Source organism: Neovison vison, chromosome 4 (assembly GCF_020171115.1).
Source record: "Neovison vison isolate M4711 chromosome 4, ASM_NN_V1, whole genome shotgun sequence".
Lineage (NCBI taxonomy): Eukaryota > Metazoa > Chordata > Mammalia > Carnivora > Mustelidae > Neogale > Neogale vison.
The window spans coordinates 139,930,740-139,949,113 of record NC_058094.1 but is presented as its reverse complement, the minus strand read 5'-3'; positions in this window follow the sequence as shown (position 1 = coordinate 139,949,113).

Below are 18,374 nucleotides of genomic sequence, written 5' to 3'. Positions count from 1 at the left end.
AAAGTTGCGCGCAGAAAACTCCTCCACCCTCCTTCCTGAGCTATATATTGAGCTAAGCTCCTCTCATTTCCCCACTTTAGGCAAGAGATTGGCAATTTTTTCTTTGCAGAATTTAGTAGTCCTTGGGATATACCTCTACCAGTGGTTTTTGTAGAACAAGAAAAACAGCCAATGAGTGAGAAGTCATCAAGCTAAACCACATGTGGCTTTCAATCGACTTATCAGAGTCTCACTATGAAATATTCATGGGAATGAAATTGTATGAGGTGTTTGAGAAAGGGCTCCAATACAAAAGAAAGAGAGCACAATAAGGGGGGGGAACAACCTTGGAGTTCTTTAAAGGTTTTCTTCAAAGCATTATTTTTAATTACTATCCTCAGAGCCATTAGAGCAGATAGTCTATAAAACAAGAGAATGCTATGAAAAATGAACAACTGGAAAACACAGCTCTTAGAACTATTTAAAGGACAATGCAAGGATTGAAAGATAAAAACTAGGGAAATCTCAAAAAGCATGACCAAAACTCAATGATGAGTGGAAAAATGTGATAAAAAAGGCAATCAATTCAAGAGACCTAATATCTTATTAATAACAAGTTCATAAAAAGAGAAAAATGAAAGGGATAACAGCTTTTTAAGATTTTATTTATTTATTTGTCAGAGAGAGAGCATGAGAAAAAAGACAAGCAGGGTGAGTGGCAGGCAGAGGGAGAAGCCAACTCCCTCCTGAGTAGGTAGCCCCATGTGGGACTTGATTCAGGATCCTGAAATCATGACCTGAGTGAAAGGTAGACATTTAACCAACTGAGCCACCAGGTGTCCTGAAAGGGATAAAATTTTAACACACTAATGCAACCAAATTTCCTGAGGAGATTTTCTCTAATCAAAATGGCCCACAAATTGTCTAGCATGACAGGTAGCCTTTTATTTACTTAATATTTTATATTCAATTAATATGTTAGTAGATATAAAGAAACATATTAAGGAAATTTGTTATAACTTATGAAATAAATAAATTTGAATAACTTTTTAACAAATGTGTCTTCTAAAATTGAAAATTATATTATAGTTTTGAACATCAAAAAATTTCAGAAAACGAATCTTTCATAGTTAACAAACTAAAACCTCTAGGGCACATCCAATTTGCAGTAATTTTCATACAGCCTGGAGCTAAGAAGGGTTTTTACATTTTTAGATAGACACACAAAACAAAATAATGAAGAATATATGACAGAAACCATATGTGGCCCACAAAACCTAAAATGTTTGCTACCTTGGTTTGCTAACCACCTACATTAAGCATAATAACAAAAGTTGTATTCTGTCCCTCCATAATGCTAGTTCTCCTCCAGAACATGAAAGAGATTCTATAACACTCCAGCACTAAGAAACTGAGAAATAGGGTTATCTTAGATTCATGGAATGTCTAAACAGTTTCTGCCAAGTGGTACCTTACATCACAGGGAGTCCTAGAACAAAGGGTTTCATGCTGGGTTTCTTAGTTACATGAGAAACCACCTAGGGCTGTCCAATGTCCAGGAGCAATGTAGATGTCAGTGAGGGACTAGAGAGAATACACTTAACTAAAGACACTCACATTAAAAACACGAAAAATGACCACTCAATAGATCCTATTTGTATAGACTAGTTTGATTTGTACTAAATTCATTGCTATATGGATAACTGTCATATTCTAGAATTTCTGATGCTTCTGAACTTTATTTTATAATTTTCATGATAGCTAAGAACAGAATCTTTACTTATACTGAGGCAACCTTCTCTTTTCACATATTTGTAAATTTCTTGGCTTAATACACTTCAGGTCAAAGATTTTCATGAGATCCAGTAGGAAAAAAGTCTTAATACAAAAGGAAATGTGGCTTTGGGCTGAGCTTATAATGACCTAATGCAATAGACTGGTTCCCCAGATGACCTCCAATAATCCCTGCCTCCTAGTAGTCCTATTCGGTTTAATGCCCTCTCCTGGAATGAGGGCTGGATCTCTGACTTGTGTCCAGTGAGTAGAATACTTTTATGGATTAGGTTTCAAAAATGAAGACTTCTGTCTTGCTAGCAGACTCTCTTGCTGGCTTTAACAACTTTGGCCAACAGCCAGCAGTGAACAAAGAGGCCTTTAGTACAATAGCCAGTGAGGAACTGAACTCCATGGGCAACCACCAAAATAACCTCAAGTGGTCCTGCCCCACATGAATGTGGAGATAGCTGCGAAAAAGACCATGGTTACAGCCTTGTGAAAATCCCTGAGCCAGAGGACCCAGATAATCTAGGCCAAGATTCCTCCTGATCAATAGAGCCTCTAAGATAATCAGCACGTTCTGTTTTACATCTTTAAGATTTGGTGTGATTTGTTACACAGCAATAGATGACTAAAATACATTATCACAGGAAGAAAATATTTTCCATGTTGTTCCAGAGTCAGTTTGTGTTTCTGCCAGCATCTCAAAACAGTGACTATTCCACAGAACTTAGGAGGAACTGTGCCTATACCAAGTCCTTAGTCTTTAGTTAAGCTAAATTCTGCATCCAGACATTTCTTCCTTTTTGACTTACTCATTTTTCTTACTATAACCCACATATCTAAGATTAAAAAAAATAAGAGTCACCTTTATTCTCAGTAGAAATTCATTTGTCTTTTTGAGAAATGGTTTAGTACTTTGCCAGATCCCCTTACCAAATAACAGATCCTGTGATAACTAGAAATATTTATTTTAGAATACTTGGCTACTCTTTAAATAAATAAGTAGATAGTATTATCAAGTAATATTCATTCAAAACATTTTAATATTGAAAAATATTCAGTAATTTTTATTTTTCATCTGAAAGAGAGATAATATTATTTTATTCTTTTCTTCTGTTTTAAAAGATTAAAGCTCACAGTATGAGACTTTTCACATGTTTTTGCTTTTTAGATCATATTTATGTCTGTTTCATATCCTTTAAAATGATATCTTACCTTATTTAATGAGCTCAAAGTTGATTAAAATTTTTATTTAATGATATGATTCTGCAATTTACTGCAAAATAATGTGTGTGGTGGAGGGAGAAGAAGAATGGCTCAGGAGCTACATTAGAAAACACTAGTCTTGAGTTGATGGTTGTTGAAACTGCTGGTGGATACATTCTACTATTCTTTCTACTTTTGTACACATGTGTAATTTTCCATATGTATGAGAAACTTCTATATAAATACTTCATCTCCCCCAAGGAACCTGCTATAGTACTATGTGAATTTTTTTTCTATAAAGCTACATGCTTCTTTCAAGTTTCTTGCTACACCACCCAGCAACAAGAACATGTTGAGCATTTTTTATTTCTTTTTTTTAAATTAAATTAATTTTATTCAATTTTTACTCAAGTATAATTAATAAACAGCATTCAAGTATAATTAATATGCTAACTTTAGGGGTACAATATAATCATTCAGCCCTTCCATGTATTACTCAGTACTCATCACGATAAATATATTCTTTTATTTATTTATTTATTTTCAGCATAACAGTATTCATTATTTTTTCACCACACCCAGTGCTCCATGCAATCCGTGCCCTCTATAATACCCACCACCTGGTTCCCCCAACCTCCCACCCCCTGCTGCTTTAAACCCCTCAGATTGTTTTTCAGAGTCCATAGTCTCTCATGTTTCAACTCCCCTTCCAGTTTCCCTCAACTCCCTTCTCCTCTCTATCTCCCCATGTCCTCCATGCTATTTGTTATGCTCCACAAATAAGTGAAACCATATGATAATTGACTCTCTCTGCTTGACTTATTTCACTCAGCATAATATCTTTCAGTCCCATCCATGTTGCTACAAAAGTTGGGTATTCATCCTTTCTGATGGAGGCATAATACTCCATAGTGTATATGGACCACATCTTCCTTATCCATTCGTCCATTGAAGGGCATCTTGGTTCTTTCCACAGTTTGGCGACCGTGGCCATTGCTGCTAGGAACACTGGGGTACAGATGGCCCTTCTTTTCACTATATCTGTATCTTTGGGGTAAATACCCAGGAGTGCAATTGCAGGGTCATAGGGAAGTTCTATTTTTAATTTCTTGAGGAATCTCCACACTGTTCTCCAAAGTGGCTGCACCAACTTGCATCTCACCAACAGTGTAAGAGGGTTCCCCTTTCTCCACATCATCTCCAACACATGTTATTTCCTGTCTTGCTAATTTTGGTCATTTTAACTGGTGTAAGGTGGTATCTCAATGTGGTTTTAATTTGAATCTCCCTGAGGGCTAGTGATGATGAACATTTTTTCATGTGTCTGATAGCCATTTGTATGTCTTCATTGGAGAAGTGTCTGTTCATATCTTCTGCCCATTTTTTGATATGATTATCTGTCTTGTGTGTGTTGAGTTTGAGGAGTTCTTTATAGATCCTGGATATCAACCTTTTGTCTGTACTGTTATTTGCAAATACCTTCTCCCATTCTGTGGGTTGTCTCTTTGTTTTGTTGACTGTTTCCTTTGCTGTGCAGAAGCTTTTGGTTTTGATGAAGTCCCAAAAGTTTATTTTCACTTTTGTTGAACATTTTCTATTTCTAATGGGACCGTTCATTCTGAAGGAGATATGTTGTAGAGACAGTTTTAATAATAACAACTTTTAATAATGACTTAAACTTTATTGGAGACTAACAATGGAACAAATATTATGCTATATGCATTACATGAATTATTTCACTTGAATCCACACAGGGATAGTTTTATCCCTGGGGTGAGAGGTTACTAGGAACTTACCTGAATAATTTACCTGAATAAATTACCCATAAAATGTATACATGAGAAACTTATCTTGCAGGTTGAGTAAAAGTCAGAATCTCTATGAAAGCCAGTATACATTCTTAAGGACTGTAAGTCACACTGTGGCATTATTTTCTCCTACTGTAATGCTTCTCTGGGAAGTTCTTTGATGTCCTACCAAGTTTAGTATCTTCTATTTAAATACTTGATAAATTGTGCATCAAAATACTTCCTGACACAGATTCTTGTCTACCAGGGTAAATAACATGAATGAGTCAGTAATTTTTTTAATTAAATTTTTTAATTTTTTTAATAAACACATAATGTATTTTTATCCCCAGGGGTACAGGTCTGTGAATCACCAGGTTTACACACTTCACAGCACTCACTATAGCACATACCCTCCACAATGTCCATAACCCACCCCCTTCTCCAAACCCCTCCCCCTGCCCACCTCAGTTTGTTTTGTAAGATTAAGAGTCACTTATGGTTTGTTTCCCTCCCAATCCCATCTTGTTTCATTTATTATTTTCCTACCCCTCCAAGCCCCCCACATTGCATCTCCACTTCCTCATATCAGGGAGATCATATGATAGTTGTCTTTCTCCGATTGACTTATTTTGCTAAGCATAATACCCTCTAGTTCCATCCACGTCATTGCAAATGGCAAGATTTTATTTCTTTTGATGGCTGCATAGTATTCCATTGTATATATATACCACATCTTCTGTATCCATTCATCTGTTGATGGACATCTAGGTTCTTTCCATAGTTTAGCCAAACTATAGACAAACTTTCCATAGTTTAGCCAAACTGTGGACATTTTCACTGAGATCCTGCTTAGGGTGGTATTAGAAAATTATAAAGCTGAATAATTTGATTTAATATTGGTTAAAATTATAGTCAACACAAGAAACCACTAGGTTTCAAAATAGTTAAAAAGAAAGCTCTGAAACAATGATAGGAGGATCTGTAAAATTCAAAAAGTGGGCAAGGTACTGAGAGAAGCTGGAAAATATTTAAGCCCCATTATTCTGTATTCTGACATAAAATTTTGACTTTGCTCTTCCAAGAAATTGTCCTATGGTTTGCTTCTGCATAACAAAAGAACAGAATACAATGATGTTTGTTTTTGTGGGACACTGTATTGTCATTGTTCATTTGCTATAGTTAAACTTACTCATTCCCCTTGTGGAATTCAACCCACTGCCTGTGATGTCACTGTTGTTGCTATAATCAACCCAACCACCAATACAAAAGCAGTGTAGATTCTCTAGGAGTTAAAATAAGCATTGGTAAGCTTTTTTTCTTTCTTGCAAATATTATGGCAGATTTTTTTTTAAAATAAAACACAAGGTCTCCAACTTTCATCTCCATTTAGTTACTGAGTTAGCTGTCCTAATAAATTATCTGGGTTTGGATCTTGGCCAGCATTATACTCTAGGGCCATGGGAAAACCTCTTTGCTTTTCCTGGTCTGCTTCTCAGTCAGTAAAATGGAAACCCAGGCCTTGATCTAAAGATAGCTATATGGTATATGGCATAAGAATCATAGCAAGTTCTCAAAAAAAGATCAATTTCTCCCTTCATATAAGATGCAAGTTAACTTTCCTTTTCTCTCTATAGAAACTTTTCTTTTAAACAAATAATAACTGTTTCATAAGGAATTACTTATGATTTTCATTTAGTTGAAAGATGCTGGTAGGCAATTCAGTATGATTATATTATTATTACAGAAGATGAGACAGATGGGAAACTTTATAGGTATGAATCTGATAAATCATCATCCTCAAACTTAGAAAAGATTTAAGGTATCAACTAGACACTCCTTACTTAAAAAGTGTGTCTAGTCAGTGGGAGAGTTATTTCTAAATACATATTATATTATTTGTAAGTTGAGTGCTCTATTATTTTTTTTCTCAGTGATATTTCCCTATATCTGCTCAACGTTTCCAGACTTTTCTGATCATGAGCTCTCCTCAATTAAAAACCAATGTTCAGATCCCCACCCCTGGAGATGCTGATACATTGGAGCTAGGGCAGAAATCCTGTATATTTAACTGTTGTCCCAGGTGGTTCTTAGGCAAATATAGGACAGAGTGTATCAGTTGATCTTCTCATTTTGCTGATTGGGGGAAAATGTGTGTGTGCAAGCTAACCATTAAAATTACATTTTTCCAAGTTGTAGCATGCTTAAACTCAATCACTGATTCCTCAGAGTTAACAGTGGTCTAGCAGCCTGCAGGGCTGAAAAGTTAATTAAAATGAAGATTGAGAAGATGATTTTGCCTCACAGTCTTTTTGAGCCAGGGTTAGATTTCAGACTTAATATGTATGTTTTCCAAGCAGTTCCCTCCTCAGTGCTTTCTTGATGGTACAGAGGATCTCTCTTCCTCCTTCCTACCCTCCTTTTCTCCTTCCATCTTTCCTTCCATCCATCTACCCAACCATCCACCAAACATCAATGTAGACATAACGACTAAAAGAAGCTGCCTTATCTGTTTAGGCTGCTATAACAAAATACCATAGACTGGGTGGCTTATAAACAAGAGAAGTTTATTTTTCTGAAGGCCAGGAAGTCCAAGATCAAGTCTCCAGCAGATTTGATCCTGCTGAGGGTCTGCTTCCTGATAGGCAGCTGTCTTTTCACTGTAACCTCATATGATACAAGGGGCTAGGGAGTCTCTTTTGTAAGGGTACTACTCCCATCCATGAGGGCTCCACCCTCATGATGTGAATTCCTCCCAAAGTCTTTACCACCACATTGGGCATTAGGTTTCAATATGAATTTTTGGGGGGGGGGATAAATGAAATTCAGTCTGTACCAGAAGCCTTTGGCTTCAGTGTCATAGTAAGGTTGAGAGATATGCTTGCCAAGTTCAGATCAACATAGAAGGAAAAGAGAGGAATACAGGAAAACAAAAAGGGATGAGGAAGGACTGGCATGCTCAGAGAAACAGAATATATATTCTCTGTCAAGTACCTGGCACATAAAAGATGGTCTCATGTTTTTGCAAACTTTAAAGGGCTACATACAGTGGTTCACATCATTAAATGTGCAATAAATTATTAGTGATTATCTGTGCCTACCTGGCTTCCAGCTTCCACAATCCCCTCTGTCCTCCTGACCCCAATACTATGGTACTAGAATAAATTCTCACCTTGGCCACAATGCCTTCTCTCTTTTGCTAATAGACTGGTTTGCCAGTAAGTGATCTTTGATCTCACTTTTGTTCTGACCTTTTGTCCTAATTCTTAGGACTGGACTTCAGTCTTATATTTTGTTCTCAAGAACATTTCTATGTAACTTGACATTTCTTGTAACTACTTCTCTAGTACCTCTAGGACTGGGCTTAGTCTTTGTCACAGGTTGAGCTATGGTACCCTATAAAGATATGTTGAAGTCATAACCCCCAAACCTCAAATATGTCACCTGGAAATAGGATTGTTTCATATATAAGTGGTTATGATGAGGTATTACTGAAGTAGGATGGGCCCCTAATCCAAAATTATTAGTGCCCTAAGGAAAGAAAGATGTTTGAAGACAGTTATATAAGGAGAGTGTGTGCTGACAGAGGCCAGGACTGAAGTGACACAGTTGTGAGCCAAGGAGCATCAAGTATTGTGGCAGCCACCAGAAACTAAGAAAAGGCAAAGAAAGATATTCCCTAAAGCTGGCAGCCTGAGCAAAGTCCTACTGACAATTTGATCTCAGATTCTTAACCTCCAGAACTGTGACATAATGTATATTTCTGTTGTTTTAAGCCACTCAGCTTGTGGTACTTGGATGGGGAGCCCTAAGAAACTAATGCAGTCTTGTTGCTAGTTTCTTTGTAGACATTACAGACAAGTGCTGAGCATCAGCAGTCATTATGCCTACCCCATATATAAACATTAGAATACCTACAACTAAGTAAATCTGGGTGAGAACCTTATATTTTTAGGAATACTCATTAGATATCTGCTAGTCAAATTATCTTTTCTTCAATTTCCCCAGATTCTGTTCTTCAAGTATGTCACAAATTCCATGGAGGGGTTGGTCCAATTGTAAGTCCTACAAAATATTAAAATAACGTTCTGATACATGAATATAAAATAAGAAAGAGAGAAGCTCCTTATTTGAAGATTGACTAAAGGATACCATTCTCACTATAAAAGCTGACCACAGGAGCACCTGGGTGGCTCAGTTGGTTAAGCATCCAACTCTTTTTTTTTTTTTTAAAGATTTTATTTATTTATTTGACAGAGAGAGATCACAAGCAGGCAGAGAGGCAGGCAGAGAGAGAGAGGTGGAAGCAGGCTCCCTGCTGAGCAGAGAGCCCGATGTGGGCCTCGATCCAAGGACCCTGAGATCATGACCTGAGCCGAAGGCAGCGGCTTAACCCACTGAGCCACCCAGGCGCCCCAAGCATCCAACTCTTGATTTGATCCCAGGTCACAACCTTTGAGTGATGACATGGAGCCCTGTGTTGGGCTATGTGCTGAGCATGGAGCCTGCTTAGGATTCTCTCTCTCTCTGTACCCCTGTTCACACTCTAAATAAATAAATAAATAAATAAAAATAATTAAAATAAAAGCTGACCACATTCTAGAGTTGAAACACTTTTTAGAAACTGTGAAAAGTGGAAGCTCAAGAAACACAGATGCATGTATATTAAACTTCTGGCAGATAGACTAGTAGAATATCAACTCCCATCAAAAAATTTTCTTAGGTGAATTATAGGTAAATTGTGGATGTACTAGTAGTCATGTTTGAGAAAAGATATATGGGTAGGGAGAGTTAATTGAAAAAGGGAGGATGATGACATTGTGATAGGTGGATATTTGAAAGCCTGAGAAATGTTAAAAACTTGGAGGTTAAAACAAAATGGAAAGAGAACTAATGATCAAGATTTATTGGAAAAGATGGTCAGTCATAGCATATGTATGACCTCTCTCCTCTCCAATGGCATTCAAAAGTACCCAAAAACGTGTGTGTGTGTGTGTGTGTGTGTGTGTGTGTTTAGCAGGAGAGAGAGAGCATAGCCAGCATTATTAGTATAAGAAATTGATAAGGAATGCCAGCCCCAGATAACAGGCATTGGCTAACAGCTGCCCTTAATATAGAAGAATATATATCACAAGATATCAAGAATATATATCACACACAGTGCCAATCAGACCAGATTGGAAAAAACAAATAAACAGAAATGCTCTTGGGTTCCAAAAACATACTATAGTTATGAAGGGCAAAGGGTGGAGGCAACATTTGAAAGACTTAGAGGGACTCAGACCAACTGCCTTGGATGGTGAAGGGAAAATTCAGGGGCCATTTGGTAGTAAAGTCAGATGCAGTAGAGGCTTTCCTGAGTAGTAGGTAATGTGGGTAGCAGTTCTGCAGAAGTGCCCTGACTAGTTGACCCACTGCCAAGTGCCTTGTTGAAGTCAGATGCCAGGAAACATTTGCTAAGCATTTACTAAGAACAGCGGGCCATGGACAATGCAGCAATTCCTTTGAGGTATGGTGTTCCCAGGTGACCAGGGTATATGGCTAATATATTGAAGAGCTTCTTGTTAAGTTAAGCACGGGACTGAGTAAATGTGTAGTAACACCATAAAATAGGCCATCACCAGTGGTAGAACATGGACTATCTTCCTCAAAAGTCAAGGCTTCTCTACACTAGTAAAAAGCTCTGTGGACACTGGGCCTAGATTTGGCAAGGTAGCTTCACCAAACAGGAAATGGATGGTTTGAAAAGGGCAAGCACTAACAGATGCATCAATGCTCCAGGTCTCTTTCTTACTTGTCTAGGCAGTGCTGGAGAACTAAGAGAATGCCTAAGATAGCATCAAAATGAAAAATGAGAATCCAGAAAGAAACCACTCATATGAGAAAACCAGACCAGGATAGAAAACTCATTTAAGAATGAGTAATGAAGGTGGCATCTCAATGTGGTTTTGATTTGAATTTCCCTGATGGCTAATGATGTTGAACATTTTTCATATGTCTGTTAGCCATTTGTTTGTCTTCTTTGGAGAAATGTCTGTTCATGTCTTCTGCCCATTTTTTGACTTGATAATTTGTTTTTTGGGTGTTGAGTTTAAGAAGTTCTTTATAGATCTTGGATACCAGCCACTCATCTGTAGTGTCATTTGCAAATATATTCCCCCATTTTTGGGCTGCATTTTAGTTTTATTGACTGTTTCCTTTGCTATGCAGAAGTTTTTATCTTGATGAAGTCCCAAAAGTTCACTTTTGCTTTTGTTTCCCTTGCCTTTGGAGATGTATCCTGAAAAAAGCTGCTGTGGCTGATGTGGAAGAGGTTACTGCCTATGCTATCTTCTAGGATTTTGATGGATTTCTGTCTCCCACTGAAGTCTTCCAACAATTTAGAGTTTTTATTTAGAGTTTTATTTATACACAATTTATCTTTGTGTATGGTGTAAAGATTAGTTGACCATAGAGTTGAACACCTTACACTGGTTAGAATGGCAAAAACTGACAAGGCAGGAAACAACAAATGTTGGAGAGGATGTGGAAAGAAGAGCCCTCTTACACTGTTGGTGGTATTGAAAGTTGGTACAGCTACTTTGGAAAACAGTATGGAGGTTCCTTAAAAAGTTAAAAATAGAGCTACCCTATGACACAGCATTTGTATTTACCCCAAAGTGAAAAGAAAGGGCACATGTACACCAATGTTCATAGCAGCAATGTCCACAGCAGCCAAACTGTGGAAGGAGTGAAGATGCCTTTCAACAGATGAATGGATAAAGATGTGGTCCATATACACAATGGAATATTACTCAGCCATAAGAAAAGATGAATACCCAATTTCTGCATTGACATAGATAGAACTTCAGGAGATTATGCTAAGTGAAATAGGTCAAGTAGAGAAAGACAATCATCATATGGTTTCACTTATATGTGGAATATAAGGAACAGTATAGAGGACATTAGGGAAGGAAGGGAAAAATGAAGGGTGGGAAATCAGAGAGGGAGATGAACCATGAGAGACTTGGGGAAACAAACTGAGGGTTTCAGAGGGGAGGAGAGTGGGGGGATGGGTTAGCTTGGTGATGCATATTAAGGAGGGCACGTATTACACAAAGCATTATATGCAAACAATGAGTCATGGAACACTACATACATCAAAAACTATTGTTGTACTATATGGTGACTAACATAACATAATAAGAAAAAGAAAAAGAAAACAAAACAAAAGGAATAAGTAATGAGAAAAAGTAGCCTATGGAAAAGGTTTTGTGGCTTAAAGAACACCTAAGAAAGGACATATAAATGACTAAAGAAAACAAAATTTTAAGAATACCTTGCCAGTATTTAAACTCCTTCACAGGAATTACAAAGCCTTTTGTGACTTAGTACTGTATATTTATCTTATCTTACCTTTTGCCATACTCAAACCCTTCTGGAATTCTATCCCCTGCCTTGTAATAACAAAGCATCCCTCATATTCCATACTGGGATAGTGTCAGAGAAGACCCAGTGGGGAGTTAGACCCTCATCAGTTGTGAACACAACTGAAATGAGTGAAATTTGGAATGAAAAAAATAAAAGTCTTAGCAAAGAAACAGAAGATAAAACGGAGTGGAGACTTTTTATAACTGAAAAACACAATAATGGATGGACTCAACAACTATCAATTTTCAATGACAGATAGAGAAAAGAGACTGAAGAAAAAATAGATAATTACAATACTGTGGGACAAGATCTTACATTGCTGTAGTCAGAATCCTGGAAGATGAGGAAAAATGTATGGAGCTGAAAAAATGAAGATATAATGACTGAAAGCTTCCTAAGTTAGGGAAAATACATTTTTCTTACAGATATAAGAGATGAGGGGATCCCAAAGAGAATGAATCAAAAGAAGTCTATACCAAGATATGATATAGTCAAACTTATAAAAGCTAAAAACAAAGAAAAAGTCTTGAAAGCAGTGAGAGAGAAGTGATCCCTCACTCTTAGGGAAAAACAATTCCAATGATGGCATATTTCTCATCAAAAACCAAGGAGGCCAGGAGGAAAAGACACAACTTTTTTCAAGAGCTGACAGAAAATAACTCAATCTAAAATCCTATATCCACAGACAACATCCCCTTCAACAATGAAGAGAACAATAAAACATCATCATATTGGATTATAACCCTATCACAATTTAAGTAAATGCATTTCACAATAAAAAAATTATCATATGAGGGAAAACTAGAATTTGTTGCCATCAGAATTATCCTCAAAGAACAGCTAAAGAAAGCCATCAAAGCAGACAGGAAATGATAAAACGATAAACTTTGGAACATGAGAAGGGGAAAAAGAATAAACAAAAATATGTGTAAATACGATAGACTTTCCTTCTCCTTCTGATTTTTCTAAATTATTTTTGTTGGTGTAATTAAACTATAACACCAATGTGGTTATAAATGCATATAGAGCAAAGATTTAATGTAATTATATGATAAATGGAGAGAGTAAAGGAATGTAAAGAGAAATAACTTTTATACTTCACTCAAAGTGATAAAATGGCGACACCAATGATTGTAATAAGTTCTGTACAAATATAAAGAAACGCCTGGATAAACCACTATAAAAGCTATAGAAAGAGATATACCCCAAAGTACTCTAAATAAATCAAAATGGAATCCTTAGGAATGTTCAAGTAACTCACAAGAAGTCAGGAAAAAGAAAACAGAAAAACAAATAAACAACAACAACAAAACCCCATAAAACAAGAAAAAAATTACAAACTTAAGCCTTAACATCAGCAATTACATTAAATGTAAATAGTCTAAATATGTTAACCAAAAGGCAGAGATTGGCAGAATGGACTGAAAAACACGTCCCAACTATATGCTTTCTACAAGGAACTCACTTCAGGTATTAGGATATAGGCAGGTTAAAAGTAAGATGATGAAAAAGATATAATATCCAAATCTAAATGGAGTAAAAGTAGAAGAAAAATTAAAAGTAGAAGAAAAATTAAAGTGGCTGTATTAAATAGTCCTCAAAGCAAAGAAAATTAACAGAGATGGAGAGAAACATTTACAATGATAAAGGATCAATCTGCCAAAGAGACACAGCATTCCTAAATGTGGATACACCAAAACCTGATAGAGCTGAAGTGAGAAATACATAAATCACAATAATTATCTGAGACTTCAACATCAGTCTCTCAAAACTTGATAGAGTCAGTAGGTAAAAAAAAATATCAGCGAGGATAAAGAATAACTTATCAACACCATCAACTAACACTATCTAATCAACACTTATAGAATACTTGGATTCAAAAATATCATAATACATATTCTCTTCAAGTGCACAGGAATCATGGATCAAGATAGATCACAGACTATAAAATGAATCTCGACAAATGTGAAAGAACTAAAATGAAAAAGAGTGTGCTCTCTGACCATATTAGAATCAATAATAGGAAATCTTCAAAGCCTTGAAAACTAAAGAACCCTTCTAAACAATTCATAGATAAAAGAGGGAGTCTCAAGGGAAACTTGAAAAAAAAAAGAATTATAAAGAATTATAGAAACTTTATCCATTTGAAGCAGGGGAAGATAAAATATAAAAAGACACAGTTGATATTGAAAACAAGATAAACATCTCTCTCAATCAGAAATTGAAAAAAAATTGCAAGTGGTCAGCAGGGTTGAATCTACAGGTCTGCTGAGCTCTGGGTGTGGAAGCAGAGTCTGGGAGTTTCAGCTATGTAAGGTAACATACCAGAAAAAGATCCATCCAAGACAAGAAATTTGAGATGTAGACTCATGACTCAATGCCAGGGACTGGAGTAGAGTTGCCTTGGTCATGAAAGCACAATGAGAAGGGAAAAAAAAATCAAAACAACCAACAAACCATGGCTGACCAACACACCATCTGGCTACAGCTTTTTTTTTTTTTTTTAATTTGGTAATTCTTTTCTTTTCTTTTTTTTAAATTTTTTTAATTTTTTTCAGTGTAACAGTATTCATTGTTTTTTGCACCACACCCAGTGCTCCATGCAATCCGTGCCCTCTCCAATACCCACCACCTGGATCCCCCAAACTCCCACCCCTGCCCCTTCAAAACTTCAGATTGTTTTTCAGAGTCCATAGCCTCTCATGGTTCACCTCCCCTTCCAATTTCCCTCAACTCCCTTCTCCTCTCAGAAGCTATGGCCTACACTCTGGAAAGCAGTATGGAGGTTCCTCAAAAAGTTGAAAATAGAGCTACCCTACAACCCAGCAATCGCACTACTGGGTATTTACCCTACAGATACAAATGTAGTGATCCAAAGGGCATGTGCATCAGATTATTTATAGCAGCAATGTCCACAATAAACTATAAAATGAACCTAGATGTCCACCAACAGATGAATGGATAAAGAAGACGTGATATATATACATATATATATCATATATATATATATATATATATATATATATATATATATATTGCAGCCATCAAAAAACCCCAAATCTTGCCATTTTCAGTGATGTGGATGGAACTAGAGGGTATTATGCTAAGCAAAATAAGTCAATCAGAGGAAGACAATTATTATATGATCTCTCTAATATAAGGAATTTGAAAGGCAGGCAGGGCGGGGGGTCATGGGGTGGAAGGGAGGGGAAAAAATGAAACAAGATAGGACAGTGGAAGGAGACAAACCATAAGAAACTCTTAATCTCAGGAAGCAAATGGAGGGTTCCTGGGGGGTGGTGAGGGTAGGGACAGGGTGGCTAGGTAAGGCACATTGGAGAAGGTATTACTATGATGAGTTCTGTGAATTGTATAAGACTAATGATTCACAGACCTGTATCTTTGAGGCAAATAATACATTATATGTTAATAAAATTTAAAAAAAAATTTTAAAATCATACTGAGAAGAAAAAAAAAAAGAAGAAGCTATGGCCTAAGGAAACAGGAAGACACCTAAACAGCCTCATAAACAAGAATGGAACCCAACCACCCACTGTCTCAGATCTTGATCTGCTTTATGTCCATGTCACAGAAGAACATGAGCATTAATCCCTCATTATATTACACAGATTTGGTTCTAGACTGGGAAGCCATATGATTCTACTGAAGTCAACTATACACCTGAGACAAAAAGACTGAGAGACAGAGAGAAACCTTTCCACTCCAAATGAAGCTGCAAACTAAATTCTAAAACACAGAAAATAGCTAAAGACAGACAACAAAATCACTAATCAGAATGTTTTGACAAAACCTTTAAAATCAGTGGGTTTTGAATACCCACTGAAAATAAAAAGGAACAAAGTTCTGACACAAGCTATGATGGATAGACCTCTAAGGTGTTATGCTATGTAAAATAACCAGATGCAAAAGGACATATGATTCCATGTAGGTATCCAAAAGAGACACACCAATGGAGACAGAGAGTAAATTACTCATGATCAGAGCCACGGGAGGAGTAATGGGGAGTTGCTGCTTAATGGTTATGGACTTTCTGTTTGGACTAATGAAAAAGATTTGGAAATAGCAAAGATGGTTACATAATACTGTGAATTTAATTAATTACACTGAACTGTACTCTTAGAAATCATGAAAATTGTAAATTTTGTTATATATCTTATCATGATAAAAATATATAAGGCAAAAATGGAACTAAAGGGAAAGAGTATACATCCACGATTATAGTGGAAAATGCTTACATGTACCTATCATAAAATGATAAGAGATAGTGAACAAAAATTAGAACAGATACAGTACACTTAAATAACAGAATTAACTGCTTGATTTGGTATATTTACATAAATGTGTATATAAAGATTACTCCCCAAAACTACATAAAATATATTATTTTAATGTGTACAGGGAATATTTAGAAAAGCAGCAATGCATTGCTGGTATCTGGCCAAAGAACATTAGCATATAACTTATGACCTTTGACTGTAATACAATAAAATTAAAAATAAATTTAAGATTGTTTAAAAGGAAAATTTCCTTTAACACCCTGCATTTGAAACGTAAAATGTAAAGAGATATCATAATAGAATAATCATAAATGAACACCTGTGAAAGTACTATATTAAAGCTTATGAGATGCAGTTAAATGGAGTTTAGAGGTAAATGGATACAATTAAATGAATATATTTTAAAAAATGAGATGGTTTAAAATTGAGAGACAATTATCATATGATCTCTCGGATATGAGGAAGTGGAGATGCAATGTGGGGGATTTGGGGAATAGGAAAAGAATAAATGAAACAAGATGACATTGGGAGGGAGACGAACCATTAGAGACTCTTTTTTTTTGCCATTTTTAAAGATTTCATTGTTTAAATATATATCTGAACCATACATTTTGTTTCATTTTTAAATAATAGCTGAAAAATACCATAGGAAGCATATATACTGAAGAATTTTGAAGAAAAACCATCTTACATACCTTTAAGCTATGTGTTCGCCAAAAAGAAAAAAAATAAAGGAGTCAATGGTGACCTGGCATTTTTGTTGAATTTTAATTTAGATACAAACAAACGTTTTCTTCTCCTTTGGGGAGACAGAAGGTTTTTTTGTTTTGCTTTTGTCTTTTGTTTTGAAAAAAAAAAATTATTTCTTTTCAGCGTAACAGTATTCATTGTTTTTGCACCACACCCAGGGCTCCATGCAATACGTGCCCTCCTTAATACCTACCACCTGGTTCTCCCAACCTCCCATCCCCCACTGCTTCGACTCCTCAGGTTGCTTTTCAAGAGTCCATAATTTCTCATGGTTCACATCCCTTTCCAATTTCCCTCAACTCTCTTCTCCTCTCCATCTCCCCATGTCCTCCATGTTATTTGTTATGCTCCACAAATAAGTGAAACCATATGATAATTGACTCTCTTTGCTTGACTTATTTCACTCAGCATAATCTCCTCCAATCCTGTCCATGTTGTTACAAAAGTTGGGTATTCTTCCTTTCTGATGGAGGCATAATACTCCATAGTGTATATGGATGACATCTTCCTTATCCATTCGTCCGTTGAAGGGCATCTTGGTTCTTTCCACAGTTTGGCGACCGTGGCCATTGCTGCTAGGAACACTGGGGTACAGATGGCCCTTCTTTTCACTACATCTGTATCTTTGGGGTAAATACCCAGGAGTTCAATTGCAGGGTCATAGGGAAGTTCCATTTTTAATTTCTTAAGGAATCTCCACACTGTTCTCCAAAGTGGCTACACCAACTTGCATTCTCACCAACAGTGTAAGAGGGCTTCCCTTTCTCCACATGCTCTCCAACACATGCTGTTTCCTGTCTTGCTAATTTTGGCCATTCTAACTAGTGTAACGTGGTATCTCAATGTGGTTTTAATTTGAAACTCCCTGATGGCTAGCGATGATGAACATTTTTTCATGTGTCTGATAGCCATTTGTATGTCTTCATTGGAGAAGTGTCTGTTCATATCTTCTGCCCATTTTTTTGATATGATTATCTATTTTTTGTGTGTTGAGTTAGAGGAGTTCTTTATAGATCCTGGATATCAATGTCTGTACTGTCATTTGCAAATATCTTCTCCCATTCCGTGGGTTATCTCTTTGTTTTGTTGACTGCTTCCTTTGCTCTGCAGAAGCTTTTGATCTTGATGAAGTCCCAAAAGTTCATTTTTGCTTTTGTTTCCTTTG